We start from the raw sequence: 20,152 nt of genomic DNA on the forward strand, positions 1-20,152 counted from the left end.
ATATGTATATTCTTTTTGCCCCCCACAGCAGCCTAGTGCACAAGCAGGATTTTGAGACAGTCACAGAACGAGGCCCTTGGGGGTATATATATATTTTTTTTTACTTTTTTTTTAGCAAACCCTGGAGCAGAGCTGCTGTCGGCTGCAGGGTTTGAATGCCGGGGACAGCCTGGTGTCCCTGTGGGCAGGTGTGCCCGGGAACGCGGGATGTGGGAGCGTGAGCACTCAGTCCTTCATGGAGTCAGTGCTTCCCTCCTCCCTGTGGGGAGAGAGGCAGTGCGGGGTCCTGGTCGGTGGCAAGTTGAACATGAGTGCCCTGGCAGCCAGGAGGGACATCCGTGTCCTGGGACAGCATGGCCAGCCAGGCGAGGGGATTGTCCCGCTCTGCTCTGTGCTGGGGCGGCCTCACCTCGAGTGCTGGGGGCAGTCTTGGGTGCCACAATATAAGGACATTAAGCCATTAGAAAGTGTCCATAGGAAAGCCATGAGGGTAGTGAAGGGTCTGGAGGAGAAGCCATATGAGATGTGGCCGAGGTTATTTGCTCTGTTCAGCCTGGAGGATACCGACAGGAGACCTCATTGTGCAGCTTCCTCACAAGGAGCAGCACCAGTCTCCCCTCTCAGGTGACCAGCAACAGGACCCGAGGGAATGGCCTGAAGCCGTGTCAGTGCAGGTTTAGTTTGGATATCAGGAAAAGGTTCTTCACCCAGGGGGTGGTTGGGCACTAGAACAGGCTCACCAGGAAAGTTCTCACAGCACCAAGCCTGAGAGAGTTCAAGAAGAGTTTGGACAAAGCTCTCAGGCACATGCTGGGACTCTTGGGGATTGTGCTGTGCAGGGCCAGGAGTTGGACTCCGTGGTCCTTGGTGTTCCCTTCCAACTCAGGATGTTCTCTTTGATTCTATCTGGTTCTGTTCTGTGAATTTAAATGCTGCCTTTTCTATGCACACATTTACACAAACCCCTCTCGTGCCATCACAGTTTGCCTGCTCCTTCCCATCTAGTGTTCTTCCACATCCCATGGCATTTAAGTATTCCCTGGGGATCAAGCTGCCTCTCCAGTGCCACAACTTACAGCACGTTCCCATTGTTTAGAGAACATATGGGTAATTGCTTTTTCTTTTCCCAAAATACTTGGCGTAGGAATCATATATGTAATATGTATAACATATGGAAGGCTGCATATTTCAATGCCTCAGTGCGCAATGTGTGCATAAATGTTTTATGTGTAAATGCTTTGCTTCAAACACTTGTCAGCTGTGAGCACGTGCAGCTTGCAACGTGTGGAAGGTCAGTGTTTGACTCTGGGTTTGTACTTTGTTTTATGAAAGGTGTGTGCATTATCAGCATGTTACATATTTCAGGCTTTAAGTCAAGATAAGTACACAGGCATGATATTTAAATACGCTATCAATTAGTAATTACACTGCCTTTCATCTGCCCGACATGCAGAACACACTGCATACTTTATGTGTGCCACTTGCTGTCTTTTTTGGAGCTGTGACAAATTTCAAATTATTTTAACCAGAATATTCATTCAGAAATACAGTCCTATATTCATCAAAAATACAAGCTGAGATATGTTCATCAAACCTTTCCTGAAGGTGGATAAAAGGGCATGGATACAGTTTTCCTGCCTTTGAAATGCACAATGCCTTTCTTCCAGAGTATTAAAAAACCAGTTTAAATCCTATCAGGGCATGACCAGGATCTGCAGTGTGAATTCATGCATGATCTGGGTCTTGCTCATTTAAAGGCAGGGTTTCAATAAGGAAATAATTTTAGAGAGACATTTTTAACTATCACTGAATTTGTGACATGGCTTATTTCTTATCAGCCCAAGTAGGTTTAGTGTTGTATTACTGACTGGTAATGCTGTGGTTGTGGGTTTAATACCTGTACAGGGCATTCACTTAAGAGTTGGACTTAGTGATCCTTGTGGGTCCCTTCCAACTCAGAATATTCTGTGATTCTGTGAAACCACTGCAACTGGTTGCTGTTCAGAGCGGGATTGTTTGGGTGGAAGGCAACTCTTGTGTGGTGGGCAGTGAGGGTGACTCCAGCCTGTTCCAGGAGGCCGTATGTCCATCTGCTGGCTTTGCAGCAGTTCTGGTAGGTACCACCTCTGCTGGAATTTGCCTTTTCATGGGTTCCTTTAATTCCAGTCTCCAAGCCATGAGCCTGACTGTGGCCAGCTTGCAGGGCTGTGAAGGGGATGAGTTTGGCCAGCCAGGAGCAGCCAGGAGTGACCTTATTCTAAGGTATCAGACAACCATCCAGGCTGGATGTGCCTGTCAGCAAGGATAAACTGCATATCCACCAGCACTTGCACCTTCATAACTTTAATGCTGAAAAGTGCAGTGGCCAGTGTCCGACGCCCAAATCAGGAGGAAGACTTTGGAAAGCAAACTTTTAGGAAGGGCATAAATAAATGGGTGAGCAGGGATACATCAGTTTGACCTCAGTGTTTCCTTTCTGCACTTCTCCTGTTGCTCCCCAGTTCAGCAAGGAAAGCCCTTTCTTTTCTCCCCTGGGGTCAAGTGGTGTAATCAGTGTTTGTGGGGGACAAAAATACAGTCCTCAGCATGAGTAAATTCAAAACAAATACATTTCTTTGGCATTTTTATCCATGAAATTTTAAAAAAAGCCAAGATAAGCCCATAATGACTAATTGGATGTGACGAAAGGAGATGGCACAACAATGTAGGTGAGGGAGGAGATGGAGAAATCAGTCCTGAGGAAAGATCTGGCACCCACAAGGCATGAAAGAGCCAGAGCTCATTGGTTCAAATATAATCTTCCAGAAAGGGAGGGGGCAAAAAAACCAACCCACCAACGTCTCTCATTCTTGTACAGAAAATGCCAGGCTCCCTTACCTGATTTCCATGAGAAAGACCACTTCTGGCATTGACATTCTGCTGCTTCCAGTCCCTGCCACAGAGCTCCTCCTCAATGTAAGGCTGAAAGAGGAGGGGAGGAACGAACTCTGCTTTCCGAAAGGGCTGGAGCTGCCAAAGAGGCCCATGGAAAGCCAATTGTGCAATGAGGGAAAACAGGGAGGGAGGATCCCTGCTCATAGACACAGTGAAACGCCTGTCGAAAATAAGTGGGAGAAGGGCTAAGAGGCATTTTGGTGCATTGATACAGATGTCGAGTGAGCACTGGTTTAAAGCAAAGTTGTTGACGAGGACACGGATGTGGGGTTGATTTTGAATGCTGAGGACATGGATGTGGGGTTGATTTTGAATGCTGAGGCTGTTGCACTCAGGCCTTCCCTTCATATGCATAGCATCCATAAGTGCTGCTGATTTCAAATCCTGGTTCTCAGGGAGGTTTTTAAGCACTTCTTATTTGTAGATCCTGGAGCTCTTTACAAAGACAGAGCTATAAATAAGATGGATGGGAAAGTGAGGGATTGAGAGGGGCTTTTAAAGGGCAACGGATTGTTTCTTCAAGGGTTTCTGTGGATAAGAACTAGATAAGGACTGTCACTTTAGTGAATATAAAATATTTTGCAATGGCGTACCATGTCAAATTACTTGTGTATAGATATTTATGTTATTAAGGAGAAGTTTTGTCATCCTGTGTCCAAATTGTCTCTAGCTAAGCTTTTGGAAAGTACAAAAAGAAAAGCACTTAATGTTAGATTTTAACATAGTGCCTGGATGTTTTAGGCACTTTTAAACTGAATAGATGAAAAGCTTTTATTCCTAAATGCCAGAAATCCAGTGATATTTATGTAACTATGTAATTTGACCTGTCTGTTTTACATGTTCCCAAATGTTTATTATAGGCAGCTTTCAAATTAAGTGGGCTGGAACATTTGATATTCTCTTCCCTGCTTCTCAAAGGCTGTACAGAGCCCATACCGTGTGAGTGACACTGCTGTTAAAGGGGTAGCATTTTGATTTTATCACTAGGTATGCAGAGAGGGAAAGGAGAGCATCCTGGTCCTGATTCCACCTCTATGCTCCAAGCAGCCATTTAATTTCTGCCGTCTTTGTCTTCCCCCTCCAAGGAGCTAGGTACAATAGTTCCTTATTCTCCAAAGTGGCAAGAAGCTTAATTAACCTTGAGAAAAGGAAGGGGTAAATTGCCAACAACAGGGAGAGAGTGAGAAACCCCCCAGCACTGTGAGCATCTCTGTGTTCATACTCACCTGTGTGGGACCATTTTACCAGTGATGTTCCACTGGACCACAAACTTGGCAATTTTGGGAAAGCTTTAAACACTTTAAGTGCATTTGATATAACATTATTATGTAACCAGGAGCTAGCCACAGACTGATGGCTCAGCAATGTTTTATGTAGCAATCCTTCCACCCAAAGGTGACCTTGTAACTGAATAATCAAAGCCATATTCTACTCACAATTGCACCTGTACTGCCACTATTTACATTGCAATAGCACGTGAAGGCCCCGTTGTATAAGGCACAGCAAGCCTGCTGCCATTTGGTGGAGACTGGAAGTGGGAGGGGAAGCAGAAACAGAGCAAAGTATTTGTTTCAAGGTAATATATCAGAAAAGCAGCTCTACCAGGAGAAAAGAGCAGGTCTTCAAAGTGCTACGCCCCACGAACAAGAGCTTTTAGGGATAAAAGGACATATTTACTTCTGGGATTATAAATATAAAATGCTGGAAGATCACAATGTCTGCAGCAGGATTTGTTTTCTGTTTAGTCTTCTTGCTGGCTGTAGAAGAGCTTGTTTGGTAATTTAGGAGTTTGGCTTTTTTTCTTAGACGCTTTAATATTTAGGCAAATATTAAATTGCAATTTGATTATCAATGCCTTTATGAGAAATATGATATTATCTGAAGTACATTATTATTTTCCTAATAACAGTCCTGAAAGATCAACAGGTTTATTTCAGATTTTTTTTTTTTTATGGAAAAGTTAATTGTTCCTGAAGTGATTCTGCTTTTGTAGTGCTCTTTTATAGGGCATGAAACAATGAATCTTCAAATCACACTCCCCACTTTCTACCCACTGCATTTCTCTGTCACTATCAGCTCTGCTTTGATTTGATCTAACCAGATGGTATCTCACAAGATGCTAGACATGAATATTTCGTACGGTTTAGAAACTGTTTTTCCTCACTCTTTAGTGGTAAAATGTGTTGATTTAAGACTTTTCACAACTTGAGATACTTTCTGGCCTGGCGCCACAACTCAGGCCAAAGACAGCTGAGCATTGTTGTCATCTCACAATGTGGGAAGCAGGGGATGTTTTGGACTGCTGGAAAAATTGAGCTGAAATTTTCCATTAAAAGAAAAAGAAAGCATTGTTCAGACAGCAATCTTCCAGTCGAGCTGTACTTAAGTTACATTTTTTTGGACGTAAGTGGAAAGTCACAGGCATTAGATCAATGCAATTTTTGATCCATTGAATCAACAGCCAAGTTAATTTCAAATCTCCAAGCCAGCAAACACTTTGCTTTCATTCAAGATTGGTTTTATTTCAGTTTAGGCCATTTCTAACACTGCTTTCTTATTTACAGTATCAAAGTCTTCAGCCACTGTATCCTGTGATATAACTCAATTAACAGTCACCTGCCTTTCCATCAGACTTTGCTTTTGCTCCTCTTTGGAGATTTGAGTGATCCCTTTTGATTTAGGTCTGCGTTGGTTTTAGAGGATAATCAATATCAAGTTGCAAGTGCTGCACCGAACCTCTAGAGCTTGCAAAACCAGTTTTTTTGGTTTCTTCAGCTGCACATGAAAATTTTATTTTATCTTTTCAGCCACAATCCAGCTCCAAATTGAGACACACACAATGTGATTCACTTGCCCGCACATAAAACTTCTGTGCCATTTAAGATGTCCTAGACAACTACAGCTCCTGCTTCAGGGGGTCACAAGTCCACTGCAGGTCCTGTGTAATTTCTGACAGTCCTATAAATGCATCTGAGATACCCTGGGGCATCTCCAGTGACTCTTGGCACGTGCATTTCAGCTGGCTAAATGTAACTGGGCTGTGTGCAGGCATTTCCCTCTGAGCTGGGTGTCTGCATTCCCAGCAGAGCCAACAGAGACGCAGCCAGCAGAGCCTAGAGAGCATCCAGCTGACCAGGCCTTAAGTGTCCAAGGGTATGGGGTATGGGGTATGGGATCATCATGCTTTTCTAATGGACATTGAGTTAACATGTTTTCTTGAGTAGAGTGTGTTTTGCTCTTTTGTGTGCATACTCAAATCTAATTTAAAGAGTCTCTGTACACCCGAGGAGGACCCACATAGCAGAAGCTAAGTAGCAAAGAACAGGACTTTCTTTTCAGCTAGAAGGCTAACACCTAAAAAAAAGCAGGCAACTTCCCAAGCAAAATCCTCCTTAACCCAGCTGTGGTACTTCTCTGTTCCCCAAAACAAGCCTTGCAATCTCCTGGAGTGGCGGATGGTCCAGTCATAGAAATGAGCAGTTGTAGTCCCTCAAGTCACACTTCATGTCAATGTACATCTGCTCTGGTTTAATTTCTGTTCTGCATCATATGATACTTCTGTTAGGCACACACTCCACATGGAATCTGTGAGGTGTAGATTCCCATGTATTATCAGTTGGAAGAAGTATCAAATATCAGCCCCTCTTCAGGAAGATGTGGGAGACAAGCAGTGACAACGGCAGAAGAAGAGCTGGGAATTGAAATCAGAGATCCAGGATGATAGAGAAGACCAAGCAGATGTAGCACAGGGCAGAAGAAAATAAATAAAGAGGACAAAACAGATTGGAGAACATGGAGATAAAAGAGGAGGGGGACTAGCATGCTACTTGAGAGGCAGTATCAGACAATGCTGGAAAAATCAGAAGATAAAGAGTAGAAGGCGTTGGTCCTTTGGCTGGATTACGGCATCGCCCCAGGACACCAGCGGAACAAAATGTTGAGATTAACAAGAAATCTGTGAAAGCAAAGCAAAACATTTAGGCTGTGTTTATCAAAGCAGTTTAAAGAACAGTGTAACTCTGCCCTGATGGCACAACAGCATGGGGGTCACAGCATCTCTGCCCTCTGACACACCAGCCCCGCAGAGCCAGAGGCAGAACTCCTGAGGCAGTGAGTCCCACTGTCTGCTATTACAAACAGCCTCATGAGCAGGCTCAAACCTGTCACATTTTGTCACAAAATTAGTTTGGATGCCCCCACTTTCAACACACTGCAGCAATTAGACCTCCCTGTTCAATTGGTTACAAATCTGCACTAATTTTTTTTTTTTTTTGAGACAATTTATACCACCTGTTTCTGCACCAGAATTGGCTTTTCACTTAAATAGTTTTCCCCAGTGTTTCCCTCCTTGTTGTATTTTTAGAAAGCAGTCATGTTCCCTTGCAGCCACTCTTCTGCCAGACTAAACAGGGCTTCTTATGAAACAGGACATTATAAAATAGGCCCTCCATTCCCATGGTCCTTCAAAAAGCCCTTCCTTTCACCTAGTCCATACTGAACCTGTCTTTTCTGAACTCATTCACTGAGATGTGGGCACAGTTTTTCAGAGAGGCTGGAGGGACAGGAGTGTTTGCTGGTGACCACAGCTGCACTCCAGAGGTTTCAGAGTCCTGCTTTCAGCCTCTCCAGTCATTCCACACATACAGGATCCACAGCATGTCTCAGTCATGGTCCCTTACAGGCCATTTCTGCCCCTCCCAGTGGAGTACTTGAGGGGCTGTGGGCTTCCAGACTCAGCCATTTCCCTCAACAGGGCAGGACCATGCAGATCCTCTGGCTGGAGTTAACTTGTCTCCAGGAAGGCTGTGATTTCCCCTTCTCCTCGTTCCCAGTAGTGTGGAAACCCTTTGTCTGAGATGAGGTAGGCTCGTACCTGTATGTCAGATGGCGGATGGTTTTGGGTCCTCCACCTATGTCCAAGCCCAAATGCTGGCAATGTGTGGGGGAGAGGTTCTGCCACACAGCAGAATGTGCAGCTCTGTGAGGGATCCCAGTCCCACCAGCTCTGCAGCAATTGCAGGAACACAGCAATCATTGCCCAGCTATACTTTTCCTGCAAGGAGCATTGCCTGCTATGCTTCCCTTGAAAAGACAACACAACACTTTTTTTTTTTTCCCTAAAAATCTGAACAAAGTAAAATAAATGTTGAAAATAAAGGACATGTTACCCCCCAGGGTCATCTATCTTTATGATCTCACCAACTTTCTTTATATCACCTTTAACTTTATTGTTTTTGCTCAGGAGGATTTAACCTTCAGACTCCTTATTCTAAGCATGGGAGTTCTTTTGCAGTGGCTGCAAATATTCTTCCTGAGTTATATTACTTTTCTTACTTTTCAAAACTAGTCCACCACATTTTTGTTTTACAGCTGTTATAATCACAGTCATTGAAGTGCTGGTCAGAAGAGACCTCTGAAGGTCTCTTTTCCAACTACTCACTCAAAGTAGGTATTGTACTAGCACCTGCTGGAATAAGCCATGGTTTTGACCTTTAGAAATCCCCAGGAACAGCAAATCCACAACCTCTCTGTGGAAACCCATGCCTGGACTTCATCACCTTCCAAATGAAAAAAATTGTCATTTTGTCCAGCCTGAAGGCCTGAAGTTTCCATGGAGCCTTTTGTGGCCATTGCTCTTCTTTTTATCCTGTCTGCCAGGGCTGAGAGCATTTGTCTACACTCTCTTTACAGCTCTCATCTTGCTGTAGCTGAAGACAGCTCTCAAATGGTCCCAGACTTTGCTCTGCCAGAGAAAACAGGCCCAAAGGGTTGCCCTGGGTGGAAATGGGGGTTATGGTCACAGAATCATAGAATATTTCAAGCTGAAAAGGCCACATAAGGATCTTGGAGTCCAGCTCCCTTCTCCTTGCAGGACATCCTTCCACAGAATCTGATGAGTAGGAGCATCATCTGGACACCCCTGCTTGCCTGAGGGGCTCAGATGTCCCTGTGGTGAAGCCATTGGAGCCAACTGGGATCAGGTGTGTCCCACATGGGGAGCCCTGGCCTCTCTACCCTGCAGCCCCATGGCCTGCCCCTGGATGTGGCCAAACCCTGCCAAAGCACCAGGTTGACCAGGCCAGCTCCCACTGGAGTTGCTCCCTGGCTCATTGCTGAGGTTGCTGGAGCAGGATCTTGAGAAGTTTTCATGGACTCTCATAAGTGGAGGGCATATGGAGGTAAACTTCCCTACAAAAACTTTAATGCTGAAGTCTCTCACCCAGAACATCCAATTTTCTGTATTTTAGAAATTGATTGTTCTAATTTGTCTTCTAATAAAAGCAAACCCTTCATCATCAACTCTCTTTTAGTGGTTTGGTATGCTGACCCTGAGGACCGTTCACAAGTGGGTCAGAACTATAGCTTTGGCTCTGCTCTGGTGCCATCACAGCATGTCAAACCTGTCATCACATCTCCCCCTTGTCACACCTTTGCTGTCCTACCAGAAGGACTTTGCTGGAGATCATTATAGTCTCTGCTCACTTCTGAGTCCCCTCCACAACAGAGGGTAATTCATCTCACTGAAAACTGTGGGGAAAAAAGTTCTTTCTTGCTTCAGTCTGTAATTAGATTATCTTTAGTTATTACTCCATTCTCTCTGCTGAATAGTTATCCTTTTACCCTCTTCTCTTTTTAATTATATGCCTAGAAATATTTTACTGTGATGTATCTTTTGTCTTACTGTGTTAACTATTCTCTCCAGTGTTTCTCTAGACCAGAACAACATCTGTGTACACCACAGAGGCCACGGCTCCCATCAGGTTTTGATGAATGGACCTCCACCAGCCTTCAGCGTTCCTTGCAGAACACCATGCACTGCTATTACCTAAAAATTAATTGGAAATATTATTGGAAACCTTGCTTAATGTAGCTCCAGAGACTGGCTAGGAATTAGTGGCTATGGCAAGCTCTACCCCATCCAAAATTTCTTCTGAAAAACCCCAAATGCTAAGGACAAACTGGGTGGAGAGCAGAGGGAGTGATTCAGCCCCAGCAACTGAGATGCAGTCCTGAAGGGTGATGTGTGACACACTCTTTTACGGTGTCAGACACCTACTGATGGGGATATTTTAAACAGAGAAAAGTTTTTGGCATCAGCCATTTTGCCAAAGTCCCTTTCTTTGGTAAAAAGTGGATCATATTCCTTAATTTACCTGCTTGGCTAATTATTTCAGATATCTGAAAATATTCTGATTTTTTTTCCCCTACAGTAATCAGTGAGACAAAATTCCAAAAATAAACAAAATTGGAAAAATCCACAAAATAAGCAACAGTGGGGCCATTATCTTGCTTTGGGCTGACTGGCATAGCTGGCTATAGCTGTATTTTTAAATTTCTACCATTCAAAACAGGATGGGCTCATGCAGACTGTACCAGCTCTTGCATGGTGTGCAGGAATTCTTTGGGAAGACACTAACTGGCTAAAATAACAACATCTCAGAGTGTAAGATAGGGAGAATTCAGTCCCAGTGTCCAAAAACTTTCCCTGCATTTTTCCATCTGTTTGTGTGGGTGTAACATGCATGACAGGTCTGGTAACTTATATTAAAATAAATTATGTATTTAAAAAACAAGGGAGGGGAGGATCCACAACTGTAAATCAAATACTGGAGTTCTAATACTTGCAATGATACTTATAAAGAAATTAATTATTTGCTCCGTCCCTGTGAGAAGCTGCCAACATGGAGTTGTTAAGAATAAAGCTATCCCATGAATCCAGTGTAGTTCTTTAGCCCAGTGGGGAAAGGCAAAGCAGTTTTGGCTTTATAAAATATCTTGCCACAGCCCTGTGGAAGTGTCCTCTCTGACAGGCAAAGAGAACTGGTCTGGATGGGCTCTGCTTAAGCCAGGTGATACCCCACATCAGCACAAGTCAGATCCCCAAGGCCACTGTCTGTGATGAGACATGAGGAACTGGATGAAGGAAGGCCGAGCTAAAATGTCTGGCAAGGAGGAATGTCCTTCACCAGAAGAAATCACTCTAAGGGGGAGAGTGCAACTGCTTGAAAAAGTTGTGCTTGAAGAGAAATTATAAATTATTCACTTTACACCAACAAGGTCATTTGGGGCTGACAGGTTTGCCCCAGCACCAGACTGGTTGGATGTTCTTATTGCCAAGTTTCCTGGTGATACAGAGCTTATTCAGATATGATTTCTGTAAGATAATGTTCTGGGAAAAGATGCAAGTGTTTGGAAGAGTGTTAGAATTCAAATACTCATAATAACTTTGAGAAATAGCTTGGAACTGATAAAGCAAAATTCAATAAAAGCAAGTGCAAAATGCTTTGCCTTTGAAAGAAAAACCAAATCAATAAAAATCCAAAATGGTCAATATTAGTCTATGCCCCAGTATATTAAAAAAAAAAAAAAATACAGGTCTGCATTAGACCAGGGGCTGAAATAAGCCAGCAGATAAGATGCTGTTGAGCCATTCTCGTGTGTGTCACATGTAAGAGATAAAGGCCATTATTCCACTCTGTTTAGCAGGGGCAAGACCTTTCCTGGAGTGTGTGTCTCATTTTGGGCACACATATTTTAGGAAGCAGGGTGTGTGTGTGTGCACAGACATCTCTGTGCACAGGGTAGAGCTCAGCAGAGCCAGAGCAGGGCTCAGAGATTGGTACAATGTGACCCTATGGAGAAAGGGTGACCAAAGCAGGGTTGTTGGTTTAATAAAAACAGCATAAAAATGTGGATGTGGAAACAGCCTTCAACAGGAAGCAGTGCTGCAAAGGGGATAATCACTGTTTGTTCCCAAAACCAGGTCTGAAGAGGCATTTGTTGCACGCTAAGAGCAGCCTTGCTTGGACATTAGGAAATGGTTAGCAATGAGGAGGTGGGGATGAGCTACTGGGAAGGCTGTGACAGCCCAGCATGGGGTCAGCAGGCACCTTTGGAGGGTGTCAGTACCTTTCAGTCACCTGTGAGATGGTGTGATTTGAGTTTCCATCCTGCACTGTGCTTCCTGAGAAAGGAGCCTCCCCATTCCCCTGCTTTCTTTCACCTCCAGAGCAGGGCAGGAGACATTTCCAGTGGCAACAAACAGGAGGTGGCCCTGCTTTTTCTGTTCTCAGTTCTCTGTTTCACATTGATAATGTTTTGAAGTAAGAATTGCTGCTTTCTTTCTTCTTATTATTATTTTTTCCCCTTCTTCTATTTTTTTTTAATTTTTTGAGTGAATATTCAGTCATTTCCAAGTATTGGGAAAAATTGTGACTTCATGGTTGAGGTTGCCCTTGAGTATTGCATGCCAGCGTCACAGTAATGACATTACCTTCCTTGCTGGTGCCCAGTGTAACAGTGTATCTTTGTCTTCCAAAGTCTTTCTGCTTTTCCTTATCACCACATTCACTCTCTGGAAGCTGGCCAGATCCACATCCTCTGGCCAAGGGGATCAGACAGGGTGAGAGAACAGAAAAGCACTGTTCTCTCTGTAGTCCTACACTCCCAGGCAGGAGCAGCCAGGTCAGCAGCAGTTTCTCTGAGGAAGGCTCACAGTCACAAAACAACTTGTCAAGACAGTGCTGGAGAAGCAGAAGGACTGAAGGACAGATGCAGCTCACACCATTTCCCCATCCTAAGGAAAAGTCAGTAAGAAGAAAATGCACAGACTCTCTCTCATTAATTCTAGACCTTCTCTGGTAGATACATTATATTTTCAGGATTTGACTATTTCTGTGTTATATTTTTGAACATCTTTCATCAGTGAATGTGAAGGACATATGAGAATTGTAGAAGCACAGAAAAGCTTGGGTTGGGAGGGACCTTAAAAATCACCTAGTTCCAAGCCCCCCACCGTGGTCAGGGACACCCCCCACAGATTGCTAAAAGCTTCACCCAGCCTGGCCTTGAATGCTTGCAGGCATGGGGCATCCAAAGTTTCTCAGAGCAACCTGTTCCAGTGCCTCACCACCCCCACAGGAAACAATTTCTTTCTGACATCTAATCTAAATCTCTCCACTTTTAGTTTAAAACCATCCCCCACCTCGTCCTATCACTATCTGCCCATGTAAAATGTCCCATGAGAACAACAAGAGAGCAATCACAACAATATACAGAAGGGCAGCAGTTTCTTCCCTCGGAACATTCTTTCTTAAGATCTCTCAGCTTCTCCACCCTCTTACTTTGATTAGCTGTTCTCCCCCACCCCTGAAACTGCATTAATTTGCTGGCACACTTTGGGCATGGTAAGTGTTGAAACAATGGTTTTAAAGCCAAGGAAAATCCTACCAACTCAGGAAGTCAAGTGTTGTCAAAACAAACATTGCTATTTTCTGACCTGCCTCAATTTGCACCTTCCTATGTTTGTTTCCTCCTTGCCCACAGGAGAGTAGACCTGGGGCTGTGTTCAGCAGGCACACCACCTTCCCAACATGAGCTTTGTTTAGCCCTGAAGAGAAGGGAATGTGACCTTTTCTTGTCATTTGTGGCATCTTGCAGCTGGCCTTAAGCTGTGCATGGGCTGTCCCAGTCCCAGTTTGTTCTGCCACAGCATGGGGTGTGTGTGTGAGTGGGGTGTGTGTGCCAGGGCTGCTCCAGGAGTGCTGAGACAGACACGGGCAGCCACAGGTGCACCACACTGGCACATTTCAGAGGTATATTCTCATCGTGCCAGGGACTGAAAAGCAAGTCAACATCAGCTCAGCCAGGACAAAACTCTTACCCATGGCAATGCACCCGAGGCTTGTCTCATCTAAAAACTTTTTGACTATTATTTCACCTGTGCTTTCCTCCCCATGTGGATGGGGACGAGCTGTATTGTATTGCATTGTGCTCTTCTCTTGCAGCCAAGCTGCTTCGTACACTTTATCTTATTAATGACTGAAGCTCAACAGGAGCAGAGAGGGAGGAATTTGCACTCCTTGAGGCAATTATCCAAAATTTTTATGTGATATTTTAAGCTTTGTGCAATTCAGAAACAAAGGGGGGACCTTTGTGCAAATTCCAAATTGGGAAATTTTCAACTGTAATGATTTTTTAAAATTATTTTTACAAGTCAATGTATCTGTGTCTTAGTCAAAAAGCTCATAAACTTTCTGGGAATGCCTGCAGAGGATCAGGCAGTACACAAATGGGTGCTGAAGCTCGGAGGAGCTGGAGATGCTCATGCCAGGAATGCTCATAGAAGCAAAGTCCTGGAGCATTCAGAAGCTGGTGCTGATGAGTTTGACCACCTGGCACACGGGTTTGGATGAGGTGCCCAGCTTGCTGACAGGTGGTTTTCTTCCTGAGCATTAGTTCTGTCAGCACAAACCCATTAATCTGTTTTAAATAAATGCCACTGTAAGTACAGAACCTGGCCTGACTCCAGTGAGGTGCTAAAAACCTCCATCCCTTTTTCCATGAAGCCAAAGCTGCAGGTGGTCTGTCCTTTCAAGAATTTGCTGCTGTTCTGTGAAGAAGTAAAAAGAAACTCTAAAAGGTTGTAAAAAGCCCATGTATTCCCTCAAGATTATCTGACCTCATGAAAGAAAAGGTATAGTTTCTCTTCTCTTTTTTATCAGTATTATAAAAGTGGTATTTAAATAGTATTTTCTCTCTCACAATTCAGGGGAAATATCAAAACTAAAATGGTGTATATAAAAGAACCCCCATTTTCTCATAACCTCTGCATCTCTGAAAAATCCCCAAACAATCTAACCAGATGAAAAACACAAACTAAGGAAACCAGGGCTGGTGGCTCATTGAATTAACAGTAAAAAAAATCAGACATACCAAGAAATGTCTTGTTATTTTCAGTGCTGCTCCATATGTCATTTTTGTGGAGCACTATGTTGTAGTGATGCCCTGCTGATGTGGTAACAGGAATGATCTATAAGTATTGCCATTATAAACCTCATTTTTATAACCTGGATGTGAACATTTGCTATTACTTGGTATCTGTTATAAAAAAATTCAATTTTCTTTTTAATGACTTGATAATTTTTCAAGTAGAAAAATATGAAAGGTTCCAAAAAGCAGAAAAGAGAGGCAGTTTTAAAAAAGAGAGAAGAATCAACAAATGAAAGGTTTATTAATTATTTTTAGTAGTAATAGCTGTAAGTTGTATTTGTATTGCAGTGGTGCCTGTATACTGTGTAGAATTAGGTGCTGTACAAACATTTGATTTTTTTTTAATGGATTGAGTGGTGGCAGAAAGCATAGGCCTGAAAGCCTTAAGAATTCTTATTTCTTGTTTTTTTGTCTTTGATAGTGCCCTAGTATCTGTCTGAGGTTTGGCTTTTATTGTGATAGATGCTGTACATGTACTCAATTATCTCCGAGGTGAGAAGCACTTTAATGCACGCTCACTTTTAAGAGGGAGCTGAAACACTCTCCACGGAAAAGAGCATATCTGCAGAGCAGGGAACAAGCCTCATCACATAAAGCACATAAAGCACATATTTCTTGCAAAGCCACACTGTAAAGGTGCAGCAGAGGTATCTCAGCAGCCTCTGAATGTGCTGCTCTGCTTACATGGCACTGAAGACCACGGCTCTTGGCTTGGGTGCTGGAATTAGTGAGGCCAAAGTGCTCTCCACACTAATCCATAGGTATTCCATGGAACCACCTTGTTTAATTTGTTTAATTGGACCTCCAGACTGGTGAGACCACAGAGCTGCCCCAACTCAGTGAGGCTCTAAATGTGTTTTTTTCTTTGTCTCTGTCTCGTACAGGGAGGGAGGCTGTGGAGCTGTGGAGGTCTCTTCTCCTCGGTGACAAGTGACAGGACTAGAGGAAGTGTCCAGGGTGGTGTGAGGACTTAAAGAATGCAGTTACATGTCTCAAAATACTGTCCCCATAAGATAAGTCACCACAATGGAATCTGAGATAAGCACAGATGGCACAGAAGGAAGGAGTTCATTCCAGTCCTAATGGAGGTAGAGGTTTGGTTAGCATCCAGAAAAAAATTCCCACCATGGCAAACTGTGGGAAAGGAAGCAAGTGCTTATGCACATGCCATCTCAAGTTATGGGAATGGCATCTACACTCCCTGAATACCCAGAGCTTGGACTGTACAAAAGTGGTACTCCAGAAGAAGGACTCTGGGACCTCCACCAGCGAGGACCAGGATGAAGAAGCACCAGTGGGACAATGTAGGAATCCACATGGTGGTGATATTTTTGCTTAACCTCTCTCTCTCTCACTCTCTTTCTCTTGTCCACCCCTTCCTATTATTTCCATCTCTTTGCTTTAAATTTACTGTTAAATAAAATCCGTACTATTGACTCAGCATATGGCCTCATTTGCACCTTAACTCAAGCAGAGGCATCTCTCATAATCAAATCATAACAGGTGGTTTAGGTTAAATACTGGGAAAAATTTCTTCACTGAAAGGGTGGTTCAGGCACTGAAGCAGGCAACAGAAGGAAGTGGTGGAGTTTGCATCCCTGGAAGTTCTGAAAGCCATGTGGATGTGGCACTTGGGGTTTTAGGGATGAGCACAGCAGTGCTGTGTTAAGGGATGGACTCCATGATCTCAGAGGTCTTTTCCAACCTTAATGATGATCTTCACATAGTGTAATGTACAAGACCCTCTGGGAAACATTCAAATCAACAGGGATTGTGAAGATAATGCCAGTGGAACCAGTGTTTAAATACGGCAGAATTGTGTGCCAATATCCCACAGCCAATAAACAAAAACAAAAAAAAAAAAATCAGGGTAATTTGGGGTGTTGATGAAAGGACTTCCATAACTCCAGGAAAGGGGAAGGAAATGTTTATTTTCCTGTCATTTGGCTGTGATCTGTGTCTGGGTGCTTGAGGTGTGGACATGATTCTTGAGGGAGTTCCTGGTGGAGGACAAACTACACAAGCTTGAACTTCAGTCAGACACACCTGAGCAGGAAAACAGGGATAGACAGACAGGCTTGGTGCCTGACATGTTGGAAAGAAGGAAAATTGAATGGCAGGGAAGCACACTGTGCCCTGTAGGATAGGAAGGAAGGAAGGAAGGAAGGAAGGAAGGAAGGAAGGAAGGAAGGAAGGAAGGAAGGAAGGAAGGAAGGAAGGAAGGAAATGAGAGCTACTGATGATCAGGGAACCATAATATTGTCCTACTCAGTTTGCTTTTGGTTACAGCTGGTCTGGTCAACAGGCAAATGCCTAGGACAGGACAAGGCTTGCAGAGAGCATCTAGATGGATCTGGGAGCCACAGGGATGGACTTCCTCCTGTTTTTGAGGTCCCTTCTCTGTCTCCCAGAGAACATGAAGGCAAGAGATCTTCTGGCAACATTTACTGGATTAGGTCTGAGATAAATAGGTAAAAGAGGAATGTGTCCTTTTGGAAGGATGCTCTGCCGTACTGGTACTGGGGAAGTTTTTGGCACCATGGTAGTGTCACTGCAGCCTCCTGAAATTAGGTAAATTCAAATAACAAAGCCTACCCACCAGATTTAGTCATGTTTGGCACCTGGTTGTAACTGAGCAGAGCTGCTGGGAACCACACTGTTCATTTCTCCAGCTTCTGGGTCACTGCCACGTGTAATGGCCAGCTGAGACTCTGTGCTGGCACCACACTGCAACCTGGAGGTGACGCTTCCAGAGTTACTGTGCCGTGGGGAGTTCAGGCTGCATCTTGTGAAACCAGCACTGCTTGCAATTGTCAGCATCCAGAGCCCAGAGTGGTGCTGAGCTTTGCCTTTGCCTATGTCTGTCTCCATGAATCCTTAAATCCTCAGGGACTTTGTTAGTGAAGTGCACTGCTTTTTTTTCTGGTCAAAATGCCACCATATTACATTTATTTGCCTCTGGGGCTGTACAAAAATTTAAAAGTACTAAATACAGCTCAGAGTTTGAGTCTTCTTTTTTTTTTTTTAATTTATAGCTGTATTAGTAATTATTATTTAATCCAATTCATTGCTACCTATGGGACTAGCAATGCTGAAAACTTGATTTGATATATTTAAACCACACACAGTGCTAAAATTCATATTCAGGGACTTGTGGTGTGCAGGACTTGGCCATATCAGCTATACCTTGTTTAACAAACTGACTCAGTGTGCAAGGTCACCTCTTATCTGCAGCATCTTCTGGTAGAATTAATTTAGAGAATTATCTAGGAGGGGTGGATTCTTTTCTCTAGTCAATAGACAGAAATCTGTGTTTCTGGGGACCCATGCTTGCTACACTACTAACACAGGCTCTGACCCGACTGCTTCAAACGGCAGCCCTCAAAACCTTTGTTCTTTGTTTTTAATTTGTCACTTCTGTGTCAGTTTTTTTTTTTTTTTTGTCTTCTTTGAGCACTATGTGATCTTCTTTCCTTTCAAAAATTTTCCCTGACCATAGGGGCACCCATCCCACCTGGTGTATCCAAAGTCCAAATCTGGACTCTGTGCAGGTTTTGTGACAAACTCTGTTACCTGTGGATGGATGAGGTCATTACTTATCCCAGGAGAAAGAGCAATGCTTCTTAGATTAAGGTATTTCTGTTTAATTAGAGGAGGCATGCTACAGCACAGCACTTTCCCTTTTATTTCCTGGTGACTTGGACAGGTATTTGCCTCATCCATGTGTTAACAAGCATGAGCTCCATTCTCAGGTGTCCAACAGCCCTGTTTGGACCCTTCTCTCACAGCCCAGCCCAGCCCAGCCAGGCAATGATTATGAGGACCTAGACAGCCCTTCCATGGTCTGTGTCCCAGGGCATCCTTAAACACATCCCCTCTTCCCGATGGGATGGGAAACAGGCACACAAAATCCTCCCAGCCCACCCCTCCTGCCTTGCCCAGATGAAAATTCCACTGCTCCCCAGCCCTGGCACAACCCTAACCCCAGCCCAATCCCTGGCTGGCGCCCATGCAGCCACAACATCCCACCCCTCTCCTCTAGTCCAGGAATAATTTGGGGGTGGTAGTGGTGATGGTGCATTTTTTGTCAGACATCAACTGTTTTCTAGAATAAATGGGTCCACAAAAGCCAGTGTCAATAGAGTTCAGAGGACTCTTTGGATATATGCAAATTGTACATGAAAATAAAAGGAAGTATGTAAGGGAATAATGAGACAAAGAGTAATTCTTTATAACAATAGAATAACAATAACATAATTTAGAGCATGAATTATTCTAAATGAAAGAGCATTAATTATTCTAAATGAATTAGTATTCCAAATATAGTTTTGAATAACAGTCGTAAAGAATTCTATATAAAATAACATGAGTGTGACAATGTGCTTTGTAGCCAGCAAAGCTGAAAGCAGTTTTTCAGAATGATTTTGGATAAAGAAAATGAATTAGAAGAAAGAATTCACTTCTGCCTGACCCCAGAATAATTTCCCATTTTCACTTTTCCCAGACTTTTGAATAAAATACTTTCAATTGCCCAGATCAGTGGCTCCCTAAGTGGTGGTTTATGCTTTTACAAGCCACTGGGCTGTGCTATTACTCTACATTTTAAATTTTCATCTCTCACAGACCAGCTTCCAACACATTGTTCAGAAGAATGACTACTGCTCATGGCAGATTTAAATTGTACAGTAACTGAAGAATCTGGTCAATAATTAATGCCACAATAGCAAATAATGAGCTGAATTTTAGCTCAGTCACAATTTTTGTTTTCTTTTGTACCTGTAAATGCGTACAATAAACCAATTAGCCTTGGATCAAAATAGTTTCCAGGCACATTAGCAGTACCTAGTGATGCAGATTAGTTGTAATTGAATGCTGCAGTCCAGCTACCATCTTCTTTGCAACCAGATGCTCTGTTCTATATTTGCAAATGGAAAATTTAATCCAAATTAAGAAAAAAAAAAAAAAAAGGACGGCTTAACTTCAAACCAAATTTTTGTCTTTTTTTTTTTTTTTTACAGTGCTGTCTGCTGCAGTTGATCTCAGCCAGCCATCCATCATCCAGGTTCACCTCTATATTGCACAGCCTGATTTTTAAAGGTGTTGCTCCAGAAAAATAAGCAGCACTCAATATACTAAAATATTAATAATATTTTAGTCAGAGCAAAGGAATCAAGCAGATGGAAGTATCCCACTCCTCACTGGCAGCCTGCTTGGTCCTTTTGATGTTCAAGGTTGCACTGTGTATTGCATTTTTCTTTTACTTTTCTTTTTTTTTAATTTTCTTTTTTTCTATTTTTTTTTTATTTTTTTTTTTTTTTTTTTGGTGATCAAGCTGCAGCTCAAAGTGATAAAGATTCCCTGTGTGCACTCACTGGGCTGCAACCTTTGTCAGCCACTCAGTCCTCAGATTCTGTCCCAGGATAAATTCCTGGAAATTCTATCTGTG

The sequence above is a fragment of the Pyrgilauda ruficollis genome, unplaced genomic scaffold (assembly GCF_017590135.1).
Source record: "Pyrgilauda ruficollis isolate IOZ18807 unplaced genomic scaffold, ASM1759013v1 scaffold48, whole genome shotgun sequence".
NCBI classification, from domain to species: Eukaryota; Metazoa; Chordata; class Aves; order Passeriformes; family Passeridae; genus Pyrgilauda; species Pyrgilauda ruficollis.